The sequence below is a fragment of the Mastomys coucha genome, unplaced genomic scaffold, assembly GCF_008632895.1.
Source record: "Mastomys coucha isolate ucsf_1 unplaced genomic scaffold, UCSF_Mcou_1 pScaffold8, whole genome shotgun sequence".
NCBI classification, from domain to species: Eukaryota; Metazoa; Chordata; class Mammalia; order Rodentia; family Muridae; genus Mastomys; species Mastomys coucha.
In genome coordinates this window covers 37,961,078-37,981,525 of record NW_022196914.1, presented here as the reverse complement: position 1 = coordinate 37,981,525, position 20,448 = coordinate 37,961,078, and the positions used below count along the sequence as shown (strand labels likewise).

The 20,448-nt window shown below is 38.8% G+C and overlaps 1 protein-coding gene and 1 pseudogene across 5 annotated transcripts in view; one reads left to right on the top strand and one right to left on the bottom strand.

Moving 5' to 3' along the window:
• Mctp1 (multiple C2 and transmembrane domain containing 1) overlaps window positions 1–20,448 on the bottom strand; it is a 586,378-nt gene that overhangs the window by 349,751 nt on the left and 216,179 nt on the right. The gene's annotated exons all lie outside the window — the stretch shown is intronic.
• Window positions 17,164–18,324, top strand: LOC116083167 (annotated as a pseudogene).

Here is a 20,448-nt window from a genome sequence, read left to right as displayed (position 1 = left end):
CACACTTTCCACAGATGTGTAGCCTATATGGATATGAGAATAGAAAGAGTAGAAATATGAAGAATTTAAGATTATAATATCTTTCTTTACAGCATCTACCCTTAGATGATGTGTTAAAGATAATGTGTAATAAGATCTGGAGGGATGGCTCAGTAGTTAGAGTTATTCCTGATCTCTCAGAAGGCTCCTGTTAGCTTCTTAACATATTTGGTTCATAATTACCTGAAACTCTGGGGGATCCAATGCCCTCTTCTAATCTCTCCTGTTGTCCACATGTGCGTGGTACTATAAACTCATGCACAAACACAGAAATAAACAATAAAAGTAAACAAATTTTCAATTAAAATAAAGATAATTGTATAAAGGAATTGCACAACTTGCTTTGATTCAACAATGAGTTAACATGGAACACAATACATCATGTACCATTTTTATCCACATACAAGTTTAAAATAAAGCTCAAATGTAGTTCATTTCTTTGAACAGTCTCATGGCCAAGGGTGCAGAGTTATGGTTGAAGCAGGATTTCACATGTTCTGCTGTACAAATAGCATGTTTTTTCCCACAAATCAAACCAAAGTACAAACATGGAGTTATCCATGGGGCCTGGCACAAGGTATCTCTTAGTGAACAGTGATTTTCTTTCACTTTCTTCATAAATTCTCATAGGAAAAATTATTTTAGAAGTTTCTAAGAAATATAAAATACATAGTGAGGTACTGAATTACAATCAATGGCAAAATGTATATCCAAGATTCTATACTAATAAACATTAACTGATTGAATAAAGACATAAAAGAGGGGTGAAGAGACAAATTTAGGGGGTAGAAGAATCCAAAATACCAGCTACAGCCACTCCCTGAGGAAATGAGGCACATTTCCAATTCATTTAGTGTGTACTTTGCTTAGCTATCTCCTTCTGGTGAGCACAGAATAGGAGGGAGAGCAAGGGAGGAACTAGAGAAAAGCAAAGTGCTATACTAGACAGGGACAGGAAATAGCAAAATCAAGTGGCCGTTTATAATGAGAGCACATGCCATTGGGAAGATGCCATGAGAGGGACACCTCACCTCTGTGGCCCTCCTTTCCAAGCACAGCACCACCTGGGCACCAAGAAACATTAACCAAACCCAAACTGAAGGATACTCTATGAGGTACCTCACTAGTACTCCTCAAAATTGTGAATGTCATTACACAAGGAAAGACTTAAAAGACTGACAAAGAAAATCTGGAAACTAGTGAAGCTATGAGGACCCCAAAGACCAAAAAAGGAGCAGTCAATGATAACCAAGAACATCCAAACCTGCATGCAATGTTTGTGGAGGCAAGAGGTCAGTGCTGGATGTCTTCTTTGATGGCTCCCTATTTCCTGAAGCTCATTGATGGGGTCTAGTCGGCTGGCCAATGAGCTCCAGTAATCTGCTTGTCTCTGTCCTGACATTGGTGTTTTAGACACGTAGCTTTAGGCTCAACTTTTTACATGAATGCTGGGGATGTAAACTCAGGTCCTCATGCTTGTGTGGCAGGTACTTTGCCACACAAAATTGAGCCGTCACCCCAGCCTACCTATGTGTACTGGTATTGATATAAGATACTAACCATAGAAAAAACCAAGCATGAGTATATATGGAATTCTGTATTTGATCTTTACAGGTTTTCTATAAGTGTAAGGCTGTTTTAAAATTGATAACAAAAGCACACATATTTGGAAAGTTTCTATGGAGCTAACTCCACTGTGCCAATAGCCACGCTCAGTAAGCATAACAACAAGCTTCTAGAATGTGCTTCCATCATGGATTAGCCTGTCTTTTCTCATCCACCTACTTCCCTCTCTAGTTCAAAAGAACAGCAAACAACAACCAATCACTGGAGTCATCACTTAAGAAGTACATTTATAGAGTGATTGTGTCTAACGTTAATAATTCTCCTGTAGGGTAATATAGCCAATTCAGATCCAAGTAACTCAGAGGGGACCACCAGCACCCACTCTTGAGGACAGTGGTTATAAGATATGAGCTGTACTTTCCTAAGGAGGTAATTAACACCCATACAAGAGGATAGTGTCTTAAACTATAAACTGTACTTTCTTGAGGGAGGCCCCAGCACCCACACATGAGGACAGTGTTCTAAAATATGAGCTGTACTTCCCATTCTTCTATCTAATTAACCCTAGCACCTGTAAACCAGCCCTGCTTTAATTGGGGCTGGCTCAGAGGTTCAGAGATTCAGTCCATTATCAGCAAAGTGGGAGCATGGCACCATTCAGGCAGACATGGGGCTGGAGGAGCCGAGAGTTCCACCTCTTGCTCCTAATGCATCTAGGAGAAGACTGGCTTCCAGGCAGCTAGGATGAGGGCTTTAAAGCCCATGCCCACAGTGACACACCTACTCCAACAAGGACATACTTCCTAACACTGCCACTCCCTAGGCCAAACATATACAAACCACAATTACTTTAGGTTTTCCTAATTGATTGACTAGGTAAATTTCCAGTACAATTTAAGTGAGGGAAGCTGTAGTTTTTGTTATTTGTAACCCAAAACATCACAATGATGGAATAACAACTATATCTGGTTTCTTTTGCATATAAAATCCAAGAAGGTGCTGGAGAGAAGGCTCAGCCTATAGGAATACTTGCCACCATACCAACATGAAAAGCTGAATTCAAAATGCTTAGCTTCTTCATAGAAAGTACGGCTTTGGTGCACACACCTGTAACTAGTGCTATTGGGGCAGTGACAGGAGCATCACTGGGACTTAGTGATCAATCATAAGGCCAGCTCCAGGTTCAGTGAGAGACACTGTCTCAAAGGTAGAAAGTGATGGACCAGGACCCCCAACATCTTTTTTTGTCCTCTATACACACATGAAGCACACAGATGTACACACAAGAAACAACCTAAGAGATGTTTATTCTTTCTACTCTAATTTGTAGATAATTTGAAACTAAATATTAGCTAGAAAATATAAAATAGAAACTATTCATTTACAAAAATCCATACTCTTAGATTGCATGGTGAAATTCTAACAGATTAAAATGGAAATAACTAAGTGAATTATACACTTGAAACCATGTTGTAATTTCCATGCCTAAAACCTTAATTCTAACACTTATCTAAAATCTTACATCAAAATGGAAGTGGTGGTTGTAGTTTAAAAGTATTTTAAAGTTCTAATCAGTCATTTGTTTATTACTTTCAGTAGTTGGTTGGTCATATTTCACTTCTTCTCTGACCACTAAGAACAGATGCCATCAAGCATTTCCAGGAAGTTGACCTTTTGCAGAGGTCATGGGCAAATATGCCCAGTCAAACAGTTTGGAAGTTTTATTATTTATTTATGTTTACTTCTCAAACAATTTTAAACTATCTTAATATATCACCCTTCTTAGCATTCATCAAAATTGCTTCCTTGTCCCTCCAAATCGTCTCTGCACTGACCCATACAGGATCCTCTCACTCATCATCTCTACAAAGTACTATTTCCACTAAGAGTGGTCTTTAGCAGGCAAAGACCTGAGTCTCCCTCCCAACTCATACTCAGATTCTCACCCTTGACTCCACCATCCCACTCAGCTTTTTACCCTTTTCATTTTTATAGGTAAGGAAAAGAGAGAAACTGGGCATGGAAATGTTACACATTTCAGGCAAGGAATTGTAAGCTATACCTTCAATATTGTTGATCTATCACATTATTGAAAATGAACAACTTCTGTGTTTACATGTTTATTAGGAGACTATTGCCTATTAACATGTTTCTTAGGAACTGCATATGCATATTCTTGACTCCTCTTTACTTTAGTTGGCTGGCATTTGCTCTTTGTGAATCAGTAAGGAGTGTGCTAAAGGATGTGGCTTATGTGGCTGAAACCAGATATCAGGAAACCTATCTCTGTAGACTCTAGGCCTTTCTCACTGCAAATAATGTCACGTGCACACACAGAATGTCTCTTTCCTGCAGCAGTTCAGTAGATCTTTCTAGGATAGCACAGCAAACTTTACTGTTCTCAAGAAGAATGTGGTGGAGTAGGATCTCCTCTTTCTTTGTACACGGGTAGGAGATTTGTCGTATAGGAGAGGCAATGCCAATCAAAGTATTTTGTTCTCATTGGTGCGGAAGCACATTGTATAGTGAGTTTCAGGGATGGAATGCATTTATTTCACTCAAAAGAATAGTCAGAGTGAGGGAAAATTATACTCTCGGAAGAGAAGGCTGAGGGAAAACAGAGGGATGGATTCCTGCCATATATAGAAGACAGTTAGTGTTCTGCTATATGCTGCCTCTGGAACAAAGCAAAACTATTTCTACTCTTGTCACTGATAGAAGAGAAAGGCTCTCTTCAGGGAGCAAGAAGATCATGGTCTCACCAATCTCCATGCTTTGACATGGTCTTAGTGTATAAATTCCTACAGAGTTGGTGACACCCATTCTCTGTGTGTGCAGGTGGCCTGACTTCTAAGCCCAATGACCAGCTGTTTATTTGACTTTTCCACTCAGATGCCTCATGGTCAAGTCAAATGTCCAGATCACGTACACATGTAATCTCTCCATTTTTGTCTCCAAGCTGCCTTCCTCAGACCTTTCTCTTGTAACTCAAGTAAACCACATACCAGAGCAACACAGCATCAGGTTTTTCTCATCCTTTCCCCCAAACTTGTCATGAGACCCAACAATAAATCCACTGTGACTCATCCAAGTCATTCATTAACCTCATCCTTTTTACCAGCCGGTCACCACTCCCTGAGCCACAGCACAGAGCATCTCTAACCTGCAGGATGGTAATGGTCTTCTGTTTTCCTTCTGCTCCTGCTTCTCTACAATTCATCCTCTCAGAAGCCACTAATGGCTTATAACAGATGGAAGTGACTGACTCCTGCTTGGAATCATTCAGTGGACTTTTATGCATTGAAATTCCCTTATCATGGTTTGCAAAGCCTAGGCCAATAAGTACTATTGCCTTCTTCCATCCACTCCCCACTCTCCTTGCACACCAGCTGTTTTTGCTCAAGTTTCCTGAGTGTGTTAAACTCTTGCCCCACAGAAGATTTCACAGCTGACAGTTTATTTGGTTCCTTCTTTTCCTGGGCATTTGGATGAGTAAGCTCTTTCCATTCTCCAGCTGTCAGCTTCTGTTGCTTCTCAGGGAAACCTTCCATTATCACCACCAATATCTTAATACCAGCCAGTAAGTAACATAGCAATCTGCTGTTACCTTTATGTAACTCACCATGGCTTGAAAATACGTTCTTTATGAGTTGAGCATGCTTTTAGACTTTATATCTTTGTGGTGCATTTTTGTAACTCTTGCTTTCAGTGAAGTGCCTGACAACTAATAAACACTTGCTGACTGGATGAATGAACAAAGACTAGGCTGTGTGATTCAGTGGACATTACAGGGTAGCCCTTAAGGAGAGATGAACATACTCAAGACAAACACAGAAGTCTAAGTGTGTGGTGAAGCAACTCAGGAGTTCATAGCTTGGAGCTTGAGTCAAGTGTCTGCAACAGCATCAATAAAAGAAGTCTGGGGAAAACAGTTATATAAGGGCCAAATAGAGTCAAAGTCTAGGATGGCCTACCACAGATAAGGGCTTTATGATTAATATTCAAACACATATGTAACTGCAAAAATATGATTACATGGAAAGTTCTTATAATTAAAGTTCTCAAAACAACCTGATGTTAGAGTGTTCACCACATATTTTGGGGAAAGTATTATAGTTTAAAATATTACTCAAGTCAGAATGTCTGATTTTGAATCCTGTGTCTGACATGTTCCAGCTATGAGACCCTAAGAAAATAACTCAAATTCATTTTTTTCTTTTTGAGATTACAATATAAATATATAATTTCTCTTTCTCTTTCTTCCCTCTGAATCTGTCCCAATACCCCTCATTGCTATCTTTCAAATTTATGGCCTTTTATTCATTTGTAGTTGTTACATGAATATGCTGTGATATTAAGTGTGTATGTGTATCTGTGTGTGTGTGTGTGTGTGTGTGTGTGTGTGTGTGTGTGTGTGTAACCTGCTCAGTCTATATAATGTTACTTGTTAGTATAATTTCAGGGCTGACCATATGGAAATAGATAGATAGTACCAATGGATAAATCTACAAAATGACTCCCCAAACCAGGACACATAGACATTATAGAATAGGGGCTGGAAAGATTGAAAGAACCAGAGATTCTATCTTTATATACCACAGCACTGCCCTTTGTGAAATGGGAGTAAGACTAGGTCATACTCTGTCATAACTGTGTGAAGATTTAGTAAGAATATAAAAATGTTCCTTTTCTATTTTCAGAAATGTTGGAGAAGTCTGTATTGAAGAAGGATCAATTAAGAACATGTCTCTTGGCGATAGTGTTCTATGAACCAACTCCATAAGGATTCATGAAACTCTAACAGAGGTACCATAATTTCATATCATTTGAAAGGTTAATATGCCACTACTATAATTCCTTATAATATACACAGAAATCTTAAACAAAGCACTGGTCAGCAAAATGAATGTGAAGTCTGCATCAGTTCTAACAGCTAATTTAACAGTTTGGTTGGTTCCCTGAACCTGAAGGGACAAGCTTCTTAGAAATAAGTGTTTCTATTCTATCAACACTTTGGATGCTGCATTATTATGTTAGTCATCTCCCTATTCATCAATACAATTCTTTGGATTTTGTCAAGCCTTGGAAGGAAATGGCAAAATATCCAAGGACTAAAAGATGAATGAATATGAGCACCAGCAGAAATGATAACTGAATCCATGGCTTTTAGCTTCCATTATCACCATCAATATCTTAATACCAGTCAGTAAGTAACATGAGTTCTATGTTTCTTTACAGTTCTAAAGGATAATTAGGAGTTCTCAGGGCCATTTCTCAAGGGAATTTTTTCCTCTTGCTGTTCCTCAGGCCCTTGCAGATAGTTAACACTAAATGCTGCACTATGGCAACACTTACTAGTACTGCTTTACTGCATTTCAGCACATACAGCTAATAGACTGAACTCCTAGAGACCAGAGCTATGACTGATGCCTCTTTGCTTATACCCTGCTGAGGGTTACCTAATCAATTTGCAGTTCTGGAAGTTCAGATTCTTGTTGAATACTTAAGATCAAACACAGTATTTCAAAAGAATTTTCTACTGGAAGATATTTTTGACAGCAATTATTTTTATTGTCCACACCTTTATGTTGTAGTAAATCTCCAAGCCCAATAAGCACATGTAAGACCACCAGGAGAGAGTTGGTCTACCAGGAGTGAGGACATGCCTGTGAGCCCAGTAAGAACAACACTTCTGCTCTGAGGGACCCACTTGGAGCCCTCGGCACACAGGAACTGAAGAGCAGCTTGGGACAGGATCCTTCCAGTTTCCATCTGCACCTGGAGCTGATCCTGTGCCACAGCGCTCCATACCCAAATATCATGGGGAGAGAGCAGGACTCTCAGGAGTGAACACACACCTGTGAGAACAGGTAAGACCACCACTTCTGCTCAAATTCCTGGCCAAAGAGGGACACACCCAGAGCCATCAGGACACAGGAATCAAGGAAAAGCCTGGGACAGGATCCTTCTGGTTTCCACCTGCAACCCTGAGCTGACCCTGAGCCACACCTCACCACACCCAAATTCCTCCCAGAGAGAACTGATCTCCCAGGAGTACTGACACACAGACTTACAGGAGGGACAAAACAAGGTCAGAGACAGGAAGACCTGCTAACAGTAGAGATAACCAGATGGCAAGAGGCAAGGGCAAGAATGCCAACACACCAGAAAAGCAAGACTGATTTAAAATCACATCTCATTATGATAATAGAGGACATTAAGAAGGACATAAATAACTCCCTTAAAGAAATACAGGAGAATACAGGTAAACAGCTAGATGCTCTTAAAGAGGAAACACAAATATCCCTTAAAGAATTACAGGAAAACACAACAAAACGGGTGAAGGAAATGAGCAAAACCATCCAGGATCTAAAAATGGAAATGGAAACAATAAAGAAATCACAAAAGGCCACAACCTGGGACATAGAAAACCTAGGAAAGAGATCAGGAGTCATAGATGCAAGCATCACAAACAGAACACAAGAGATAGAAGAGAGAATCTTAGATGCAGAAGATACCATAGAAAACATTAACATAACAGTCAAAGAAAACGCAAAATGCAAAAAGCTCCTAACCCAAAACATCCAGGAAATCCAGGACACAATGAGAAGACCAAACCTAAGGATAATAGATGTAGAAGAGAGTGAAGATTCCCAATTTAAAGGGCCAATAAGTATCTTCAACAAAATTATAGATGAAAACTTCCCTAACCTAAAGAAACAGATGCCCATGAACATACACGAAGCCTACAGAACTCCAAATGGACTGGACCAGAAAAGAAGTTCCTCCCATCACATAATAGTCAAAACACCAAATGTACAAATGCCAGCCCAGGCTACTATACCTAGAAAAACTCTCATTTACTATCGATGGAGAAACCAAGATATTCCATGACAAAACCAAATTTACACAATATTCTTCCACAAATCCAGCTCTACAAAGGATAATAGATGGAAAACACCAACACAAGGAGGGAAACTACCCCCTAGAAAAAGCAATAAAGTAACCTTTCAAAAACCCCAAAAGAAGATAGTCACACAAACATAAAAATAACATCAAAAATAACAGGAAGCAACAATCACTATTCCTTAATATCTCTTAACATCAATGGACTCAATTCCCCAATAAAAAGACACAGACTAACAGACTGGATATGTAAACAGGACCAAGCATTTGCTGCATACAGAAAATGTACCTCAGTGACAAAGACAGTCACTACCTCAGAATAAAGGGCTGGAAAACAAATTTCCAAGCAAATTGTCCCAAGAAACAAGGTGGAGTAGCCATTCTAATATCGAATAAAAGCAGCTTTCAACTAAAAGATATCAAGAAAGATAAGGAAGGACACTTCATACTCATAAAAGGAAAAATCTATCAAGAAGAACTTTCAATTCTGAACATCTATGCTCCAAATGCAAGGACACCCACATTCATAAACTCTACTAAAGCTCAAAGCACACACTGCACCTCACACAATAATAGTGGGAGACTTCAACACCACACTCTCATCAACAGACAGATCATGGAAACACAAACTAAACAGAGACACATTGAAACTTACAGAAGTTATGAACCAAATGGATTTAACAGATATCTATAGAACATTTCACCCTAAAACAAAAGAATATACCTTCTTCTCAGCACCTCATGGTGCCCCCTCCAAAGCTGACCATATAATCGGTCTCAAAACAGGCCTCAACAGATACAAGAAGATTAAAATAATCCCATGTATAAGATTCCCATGGACTAAGGCTGGTTTTAAAAGCAACAAAAACAACAGAAAGCCCACAAACATGTTGAAGCTGAACAACGCCCTACTCAGTGCTAACTTTATCAAGGAAGAAATAAAGAAATTAAAAACTTTTTAGAGTTTAATGAAAATAAAGGCACAACATACCCAAACTTATGGGACACAATGAAAGCAGTGCGAAGAGAAAAACTCAGCTCTGAGTGCCTTCAAAAAGAAACAGGATAGAGCATGCACTAGCAGCTTGACAGCACTCCTGAAAACTCTAGAACAAAAAGAAGCAAATACACTCAAGGGGAGTAGATGGCAGGAAATAATCAAACTCAGGGCTAAAATCAACTAAGTAGAAACAAAGAGAACTATACAAAGAAGCAACAAAACAGGAGCTGGTTCTTTGAGAAAATCAACAAGATAGATAAACCTTTAGCCAGACTAGCCAGAGGGCAGAGACAGTATCCAAATTAACAAAATCAGAAAGAAAAGGGAGATATAACAACAGAAACTGAGGAAATTCAAAGAATCATCAGATCCTACTACAAAAGCCTATACTCAGCAAAATCAGAAAATCTAGATGAAATGGACAATTTTCTAGACAGATACCAAATACCAAAGTTAAATCAGGATCAGATAAACCATCTAAACAGTCCCATAACCTCTAAAGAAATAGAAGCAGTCATTAAAAGTCTCCCAACTAAAAAAGCCCAGGACCAGATGGGTTTAGTGCAGAATTCTATCAGACCTTCAAAGAAGACCTAATACCTATACTCTTCAAACTATTTCACAAAATAGAAACCCTACCAGAAGGATCACTACCCAATTCATTCTATGAAGCCACATTTATGCTGATTATTCTCCCTTGGAGATGGAACAGTTTCTATCTAATCAGGAACTTGTTACAATTTCCTTTCATAGAGGACTTCATAAGAGATTCTTTTCTACTTCTATAATATTTAATGTTCCAAGCAAATTTTAAAAACTGGTTGAGTGCATATTACTTTTAGCTTCAGAAGATATCACATATATTTAAGAGGCATTTAACTATTATAAATTATTTTGATAACTTAAAAAATGTCAATATGAGTTGCATATTTTAAAATAAATTGTATTAGTTTAATAAAAAATAAAGAATAATAAGCCTGTGTAAAAACACACAACTTAGTTACAATATTTATAAGCTGTACTTAGCACAAGACTACTCTATTTCCCAGCTCTGAGATCTCTTGCTATTTGTGGATTCTCCAGGTCACATGGTTTTGCTTTATCTTCCTTCTACCTCCTCTTCCTCTGCCTCCCCTGTGTCTTCCTCTCTTCTCCATCTCTCTAAAACCTGCAGCCCCACCCTACCCTTCCACTGCCCAATCACAGGCTCTAGCCTTTATTTGACCAGTTAAAATGGGGAAAAGGTTCACATGAAATCACCTAAGTACATGATTCACTCCTCATCAGGGCAGCCCCTCTTGAGGAAGCAGAATTAACATCAGAATACAAACAGCACCAGGGCAACCCACAATACTTTTATGTATCTAGAAACATGCTCGCTAGATACTCTAGAACTATTACATGAATAAATAAAGAATATATACATAACCAAAGATGTTCATGGTCTCTGAATCCTAAAGGCTTGAAAGTGAAACTGTTCTATAGATAGATGATACCTTTGTGGGCAGGTTGCTTTTCCTATGAGTACCAATCTCCATCTCCCTGTGCACATTGTAACAGATATGAATAAGTAAGTGCTGAAATGTGCCTAAATAGATTCTGAGAATTCTGAAGCACACAATGTTTTCGGCCTTGACTTATTTTCAGTTCTCAAGTCTGAACTGGGATTCCAAAGCCTGAATGACAGATCAATGCTAGCCTTTAGGATGATGTCTTGCAGTTCTAGAGGTGGCACAAGGTGACATAACTTTCTCTCCTCACAATATTCAAGAATCCCCCAAAAGAGTAGAGAGTAACTCGTGCTTCATGGTCCTTTTGATGGTAACCTCTTCATCTCTGTTATGTCCAAATGAATGGTATGAAATAAATAGGACTTAAATATCAATATCGATACACCAGTCACAGAGGTGTTTTTCATTCTCCGAAAGTATGTCTAATGTGGCTACAAAGTGATCCCTGGTCTTCGTCCCATGGTGACCTCTATGACATATGTGTCTTCCCAGGGCCTCACATTACCACAGTGAAGTGCTCCATGGGGCACTACTCAGGCTCATGACACTGTTTCCCTGGCTGATTCTCACTGTTCCCTGGTTGAATGTTTCTCCATGGCATGACTGGGCTATACTGTGAATGTCAAATCACTTCCTTAAGCCCCTCACTTGTAGCGTGTTGTCACATAACAACTACTAAAATATTATGTGACCACATTAATAAAAATGAGCAACTCTAGCAATATGGCTTTTTGAATAAACTGTAGAATCTCTTCTAAGTCAATAATTTAATACAAGTTTTGAAGCATAAAGAAATTAAGAGTGCACTACATTATGTCCTTCTGTCCTCCTATGAATAACATTTTTAGATTCATCCTATGAAGTTTAAAATGGTGACCTTTAAATAACCTAAATATACTCAAGTTATTTATAATATTATTATCAGGTAAGTAAATTCTGAGTATCTGCATGTCTATTCACCCTCTCTTTTCCTTTTCTCCAACTTTTAACTGTTTTTCATCATCCATCCATCTATAATCCCTTTCATTCACCATCAACTATTAGCTCTTGTATTTGGCTAGGGAATGGATACACCAACATGAATAAAGATGTGCCTCCCCCACCCATTATGGATTTTATAAATTTAGAGCTGTGTCTAAGAAGATATGATTCAAAACGTTGTTTAATCAGACAATAACTTTAAAAGAGACACTCTCACAATGACAGCATTTAAATACAGAGAGCGTATCTATTTGGGCTTGGATAACATAAAATGATGAACATAACTGGGAACATAATTGTTTTACCTCCTAAAGCACCAGACAAAGGGATAGAATTATTTCTTTAAACAAAATATTCAGGAGTCATGATGTGAATAACTTACTAATATGCTTTAATCTTTATCTGCCATTAGTTATTCTTGATCTCCTTAACTATAGATGAAAAAATAACTTGGTTTAGATAAAATTTTCACAAGAAAAGTATTATTTTGACTGATAATATTTATTAGAAATTGCACCTAAAAGAAGAATAATATAAAGAAATGTACTGAGAATTTCATTGTCACTGAGATTAATTTTAAAGAATATATGTTTACTGTTGTCATCCAAGAATACCAAGTAACTCTGGTAAATGCTACAGACTCTTGTCAAAACATCATGTGAACAGGAAGTTCCTAATCTAGATAAATCATTGTCAGGAGAGTTGTGCACCATACAAAACACATTCTATCTTTCAACTTACTAAGAAACTAACAGGACACAAAAATAAACAAACAAACAAACAAACAAACAGACCTGGATGTACTAAGCACAAGGTTTTCTAAAGGAGTGGACTGCGCCTTCTGACAGACCTGGATGTAGTAAGCACAAGGTTTTCTAAAGGAGTGGACTGGGCCCTCTGAGATCATTTTCCTCCTTACAGTGAGAACAAAGGCGAAGCCAGCATCAAGCACTATGCAAAAAATTCTTGCTGTGGGCTTGCTTGACTTTACTTCCAAAAAATTCCACTACAGTCATCAATCAGAAAGAGAAGAATGTAGCCAAGATCTTAACATAATAGGAAGACTGAGTGCAATGAGGTAGACTGGATTCCAAAAGACACCGATCAAAGCTCCAAAGCTGTGGCATTGGCATTGTGCTCACTCTTATCATTTATTTAATGGCATCATCTTTAATTAAAGAATGATACATTTGAATTCCCAGTTTTACTTCCTTGATCAGCATCAATCCCATTACCTTGAGGTGCTGTTCATTTCTCTATAAAACAAAATAAATGCCAGCAAGGCAAACTGGACTCAGCACTTCCCAGTGAGGCTCACAAGCCAGCAAGGTACACTGGCTTCAGCACTTCCCAGTGAATCTCTAGCCAGCAGGGCACCCTAGGTTCAGCACTGTGGGTTCAGCACTTCCTAGTGAGTCTTACATGGCAGTAGGGCACCCTGGGTTCAGCACTTCAAAGTGAGTCTCCCAGCATTTTCTTCCTCTGGAGAAGCTCCCTTTCAAAGAAGATAACCTCCAGTTTATTTCCAAGATTCTTTTCAGGAGCTTTGAATTACTGCCTAACCAATAAAGTTGGTGGAAGAATAGGCCTGAAATGGACAAATCAAAATCTTGACTATCATGAAGTCTAAAATATCTAAAAATTAGAATAAGTTACATTCCACGGGAAAATGAAAAACAGATAAAAAGTCACAAAAAGTACAAAGTTGACATGCAAAATAGCGGTTATTGAAAGAACTTTAGTCTGAGAAGATTGACAATCCAGTCCCTAATTAAATGTTTCTCTTTAGTAAAAAGAAATGTTTAGCTAAACTAAAGTCACACTGGAATAAGATAGCCCCTAGTCCTGGTAGACTTCCCTCTTGATAGGAATGGGGAAGTCTGAACACCAGGGCATGCTCACAAGAAGGATACTATGAGGTGTGCTATCATGAGCCACTGAACTCCAGAACCTGGGAAAGGCTTGGGGCAGAGGCAGCCCAGCATCCATAAGAACAGTGGCCTGGCCACACTTAGACATTACACTTCCAGCCATAATTTTATTCTTTATTCTCAAAGCCATAAGATTGTATGTCTCTATTGTTCAGGCTACTTCATCTGTGATACATTATTGGCTCAACTCCAAAAGATTGCTGTGTTTACCAAGTTAACATGTTCTTGTCTTCATTTTTTTATATACTTATTTAAACTTGTTTTCTGTTACTCTGGAATTGAACCCTGGATCAATTATTTGACAAAGGCCTGATGATATATATCACTATCTGTCTTATCCAGCCCATCTAGGCCAGAGCCTCTGTTCCTTCTCATTACCCCACACCCTTGAACATGGGTCCTAGTTGTTACAGGCTTCAGCAAGGCTCCTAAGATCAAGGGGAGTCACCTGTTGTGAATCCTCTGGCAATGATTCTGTCTACTACCTTGGGACATCCATGTTAGCATTCTTCCAGGAGCCTCTTCTTAAGCCAGGATAAAGAACCTTCCAACTCTGACTACCAAAGGGGTCTTGTGCTCTAATCTGTGAAGGATGATGGTGTATGAGCTAGTACTCTTAGCTATCTCTTACCCTCGCCCAAATGACTCAATGTATGGTATAAATAAATAGGATAATATATACATCTGAAAGCTATATTTTTGCTAATGATTTTAAAAATTACAAAATGGAAAAATGAGGAAATAACCTACAAGAAGGTAGCCTATAGCCAATGCATTTGCATGTAATGTTGAGGTGAATTTTGTCTGAAATTTGAGGAAATTGGGGAAATTGTTTTTCCAATACTATCCTGTAATACATTGTAATGCACACTAGCAAGTTATGGGTGAAAGTCACTGTAGAGTCTGATTACTTCTAAATCATTTAAATAAGGTATTTTTAAAATGTGGCTTTTTAAAAATCAATTTCTTTAACTTCTTTCTAAACCACTGTCTTGGGCCTTAACTTAGAGTTGCCAAGTAATTCTGCTTTGGTGCTGAACTCAAGCCTTCTCAGGGAGAAGATAAACATACATGTAATATATAATAAATATGTAATATAAGCATATATTATATATTAAAATCTAAATTTTTATGTAATTTAAATACTTTGGTAGTTGACTAAATATCCAAAAAAATCTCCCATTATTCTTTTCATGTATTTTCACAAATTAGATTCTGGTCCCAACCTTAAGATGCAAATCTGACATTCTTTAGTCATTTCAGCAGTCATCTGTCTCCAGAAGGTATGGAGCTGCAGTATAAAGTGTTGAGGTTCTGATGCAAAAGATGCTAGTAGCCAGTTTGCTCAAGAGCCCCAGGTTAAATTTATGATGGCAGGCTACAGTTTTAACATATTATTTCTAAATGCATAAAATGTAGCCCTGCTTGTTTAAGAAAAGAAGGCAAGGGGAAGATGTCCAGTTAAAACTGAGTTTTAGCAGCTGGAGAAAAAAAACCTGTGTGCATGCATCTTTTTGTAGATTCCTCCATTCAACACTTAATTTAAAAACTAATATTTCAAGAAGAAAGCATTTTATAGCTCTTTGTTTACCTTTGAAATTTATTATAATACCGTAAAATATGCCAAAGAAATACTTTCAGTACAAAATAATTCATTATTTTAAAATGGAGCTATTTTTAAACACAAAGCAATATTGTGAATATTCCATGTTTTATATGCATACCAATGAAGTAAAACAATGCCTTGGAGAAGTGAGGGTCAAAGATATAAACGAATAATTATGTTTAGATACTACCAAGAGTGTATGAAGCAAGAACTTTTCTTCATGGATTGGAATAAGAAAACTTCCAGACTCTTAAATCAAAACGAAAAGCTTTTTAGTCCCTGTGAAGTCATGCACTTCAAAGCAGACACTAAATCAAAGAGGTAAGATGTGGCAATGACAATGAATGTGTGTTCACATAGAAATAGAAGACTATGGCTAGACAAAGATCACAAGCTTCAGTGTTCTGGCTAGCAATGAGGAGTGGGTAAAAACTCCCACCTAGAGCTTCGAACTCCTCCTCCAACCCAAGCTCACAGGAATCACTGAAGATCCAGCCCTTCAGTGTATACTGAGGCTAAGCAGCAGGCTATCCACACAGGCACTAATCCGTAATTTTGTGCCAGAAAAAAAAAGTAGAAATGAAAGAAAGAGTTCAGCAGAGCCTAATGAGAACTGGCTAGTTACCAAACAGTACAGGATGGGCTTGTCTCACAAACACCAGCACAGTCTTTCAGACTGATACATGATACAGTTCAGCTACGCCCCATCAACTCACGAGATTGAAGACCACCCAGGATCACAAACATTTTTAAAATAAGACTGAACTGAAGACTAAAAATGCTATGAGGCAGTGAGCAGAAGTCAACTGTCTTTTACGCCCATGATTAAATTTACCAGCAAGAAAACCTCTTTAAAGGAGCATATGGTCCACAGCAAGCATCTCCATCAGCCTTTGAGATTTACATCACTCTGATATGCAAGGTTAGAGGATATTGGGTTTTATTTTATTTTGCTTTGGGGAATTTTAGAAACTTAAAGCTTGATATGACCTTCTTTATAACATTCTTTATAACATTCTCAAAAAGATACAATACAGTAGGATAAAAATAGAGAATTGTGAAGGCCCCCAAACCCAGGGGATCTGGCTAGCTGGTTAAGTTTAATAGTGGAGGAAGAACTTGCTCCAGGCCCCACTCAGAACATCAAAGCTATAGAACACTACAAAATCTTCTTGAAGGAGAGAATAGAAACCAGAAATATTACCTTGTTGGAAACTTTGAAAAGAACAGACTGTGACTCAAGTACAATCATTAGCATCAATTCTGTGCAAGGCATTGCATTAGATTCAGAAGGTAGCAGAAAGAATGAAAGAAACAAAGATCCCTCCATCTTTCACTGGATCCTTGGGGACCAGGCATCATTCATTTGGGGAATACTATCAAGATACAATACAGTGAGCCCCCTATGTTTAACTCAGCCCTTAAAGATTCATTCCGGGTCCAGATTAATTTTTTGATATTCCACAATTTACGAAGGGGACAATTCTCTCAGTCATTAACTATTGATCAAATCTCTATTTTATAAAGGACAACATATTGGGACACATGCTTCCACAGAGAGGACTGTACACTGATGGATGGTGCCTCATTTTCCCTGGTGAGAACCTGAGGACAGACCCTACCATGAGTGTTACCCCTGAGATCAAGACTCATAGGATGAAGTTTGCTGAAGAGCAGCTGCTGAAGCATGGATGAACTCAAGGCAAGGGCCTAGGCCTGAGAGAGAATGGCATTACCCAGGCCCTCAGGGTGACACAGAAGCAAGATACCCATGGGGTAGGACACGACCCTGCCAAGGAATTTATAGACCACTGGTGGAGTGATCTCTTCAACAAGACTGCAGCCAGCTTGGTAGTGGCCTCCGGGAAGGATGGAGTGCAGATAAGGCGCCTTTCCAAGGAGACCATCCAGTGTAGTCACCCCAAACCCAGCTTTGTGAAGACAGCCACACTAACCCCAGGTGAAGAGAAGCCTGACAGCAACTCGGAGAGGTGCAGTGATGTTGACAACCATGAGCCCGTGCCCCCAAAGATTCTGACTGATGAGATGCTACTCAAAGCTTGTGAGGGGTGAACAGCATACAAAGCTGCCCAGATTGGAATCACTATGAAGGTCCAAGAGCAGGCCTTTCTGTCTCGGCTCAAAGGCTCAAAGGACGTGGGCACCTCTCAACCACTGACGGACAGCGAGCCTTCCCACAAAAAGAAAAAGAAGAAGAAGCAGAAAGAGGAGGAAGAGGCTATAACAACGAAAAGAATCTAGGTGAGGAGCTCCTGGAGCATACTGACAAGAGCTTCAGGAAAAGCAAGAAGAAGAAAAGGAAGCGGAAAGATGAAAGAGAGGGAATGGCTACAGGAAGTGAGGAGGAAGAGGCTGCAGGAGAGAGTGGGCCCAGAGAACTGAGCACAGAGCAATCCGAGTGGTCTTTCAGGAAAAAGAAGAAAAAGAGGGGGCAGCACCATGAAGAAGAGAGGGAGATGGGAGTCTGTGATGAAGGAGGCAGAGACGTGGCAGTCAACAGTGGACAGATAAAGACCCCAGGAGACACAGCGAGAAGCGTCAGTCAGATGTGTAGAGAGGTCATAGATACCCAAGAGGAAGAAGGGAAGGATGACCTAACAAAAGGAGAGAGAAAGGTCAGAAGAAAAGACAGCAGTGCTGTGAGGAGGTCTGGGATGTAAGCAATAAAGATAATAAAGGACTTGGGAAGCAGAGGATGAAGGTGAGAGAAGTCAGCCATACCCACAGGAGAGACCCAAAAAGAAGAAGCGGAAGAGGGACTGAGGGTCGAAAGCGGATCTCAGCTCCTTCTCAGGGGTAGCCTGGTTTGGGGCAGGGTTTCTGCACAGTCCTCTGCAAGCAGCTCTGGAGCACTGGTCTGCTGAGGAGAGCCAAGGCTTTCTAGGGTAGCTGAGGGGGTAGACGTATTCCCCTGTGAAACTTCCTGTCCAAAAAGTATAAACCTGGTGCCCGGCAGCCCACCAGCTAAAGGATAGTGGGAAGAGGAATCAGGATGGAAGAATATTTGGAATGTCTCTTCTAAAAGTCTGAAAATGTTAAAAAAAAAAACATATTGGCATACTGAGTATTAATGGAAATGATCAAGAAAAAGACACATGCTGCAAGAGACCCTACCATTAATCTGAGATTAAGAGGTATCAAGGGAAAAACAAATTTGCAGTGAATTTATTTTTTGCCACCATTTCATGAATACATAAATATTTAGAACTAGTAAGTCTATTGCTTAAAAATAGGGAGATCCTCCTAAGTCTCTTCATTTTTGAAATATCAGAGTACATTCATACAAACTCAGGCAGCACCAATGCCACTAGCTGGCAGGACTCATTAGGTCATCATTGTATGTTTGGTTCAGTGATGATGCAAACATCAATATAAAGTACAGGATAGTGTTTGTTTCTTTTGATATATCTAAATGAGTAATTTCCAAATGATACAGGAGTCTATGGGTAATGAGGGGTGGTATTTTCTTTTTGAAAGAATTAATTTTTTTTTCAAAATTTATTTTAAGAATTAAATTTACAATGGAGTGTTCACATTTTGTAAATATTTTTAACTTCATTTAATGAACCTTTTTTGTAATTCTACTTTTAAATTAAACAATATTATTAACTTTTATTTCCTGTAACATACTTATAAGTGGTTAATTACTTGTTTATGCATTCAGCAATGTAAAAGAGCTTAATAACTCCAGAAGTATTGAATATTGAAAAAATACTTCATAGTAGTAACAATTTACTGACTATTATATGCCAGGCACTTTCTAAGGTTTCTAAAATTTTTGCCTGATTTAATCTTTATCTGTATACAAAGATAAGAATAAATAACCTCTTTCAGGCTAAATAAAAAGTTAAGTTTGTGTTTTAGCTCAGAAAATCTGACTAAAAGTGCATTTTCCAAGTGCTGCTCTACTGAGCCTCTGTGTATTTCTAAGTAACATAGTTGGTAATGTGCTAGCTTTGAGATATGACACACATGCACTTGAGCCTTGTCTCTACCATATCCTAGTGTGTTTTCAGATACTTAAAACATCAGGCTTCACTTTTCCAAGCTGTGAATTCACTTGAAGAATGCTTTTAATTATAATCTCATCAATGCACCTTTCAAAATGTTCTCATTGCAATCATATTTCACTGTCTTCAGAGATACTGTGACTATGAACATGTTTAAGAGGAAGATACTGTGGACAATCAGATATTGGTGGACAGTCAGTGACCTGGAAATTATATCTCACAGATTCTTCGCATACACACATAAACCCTAGGTCATGGTGAGACCTCAGAGGCACATTTTAAAATAGAAAAAATGAATGTGATAGTTTCCAAATCTAATTATTAAAGCTTTACTTGTAACAGAGATATTCTTTCCCCTGTAGCATTTCTGTTCGTAATTCCCTAATTGCCACCACTGAGTGTGGCACAGAGGAAGGGCAGGAGGTGCTTCATTGCTGATATCATAAACATGATCAAACATAAGGATAGCAGGAGTTGGCTACCTCCCCACTCCAAACTTAAAGTCAGCTCTCCCTACATCAACCCTAGGAAAAAATTATTACCCTGACAGTTATCAAGCTTCACTCCTTGTTTGACAGTATAAGGTCTCCCCTCAACCCTATAGCTCCTCAGTATGTAGATAATATATCTTCTAATATCATTGCCCTGGCCAATGGTGCATGGCCATACAAACCTTGTCCCAGAGACCCTGGCCACCTCCCCAAGGCACAAATATATTCCTTTCTCTTCCCCAATAAAGGAACCAGTTCTCTGAAGCTGTTTCCAGGTGTGATCATTGCCTGTGTACTCACTGTCAACATAAATCCTGATCCACACTGGATCCACATCCCTCTCTTCATTCCAGCTCTGTGTACAACGGGTCTGGCTACTCCAGGAA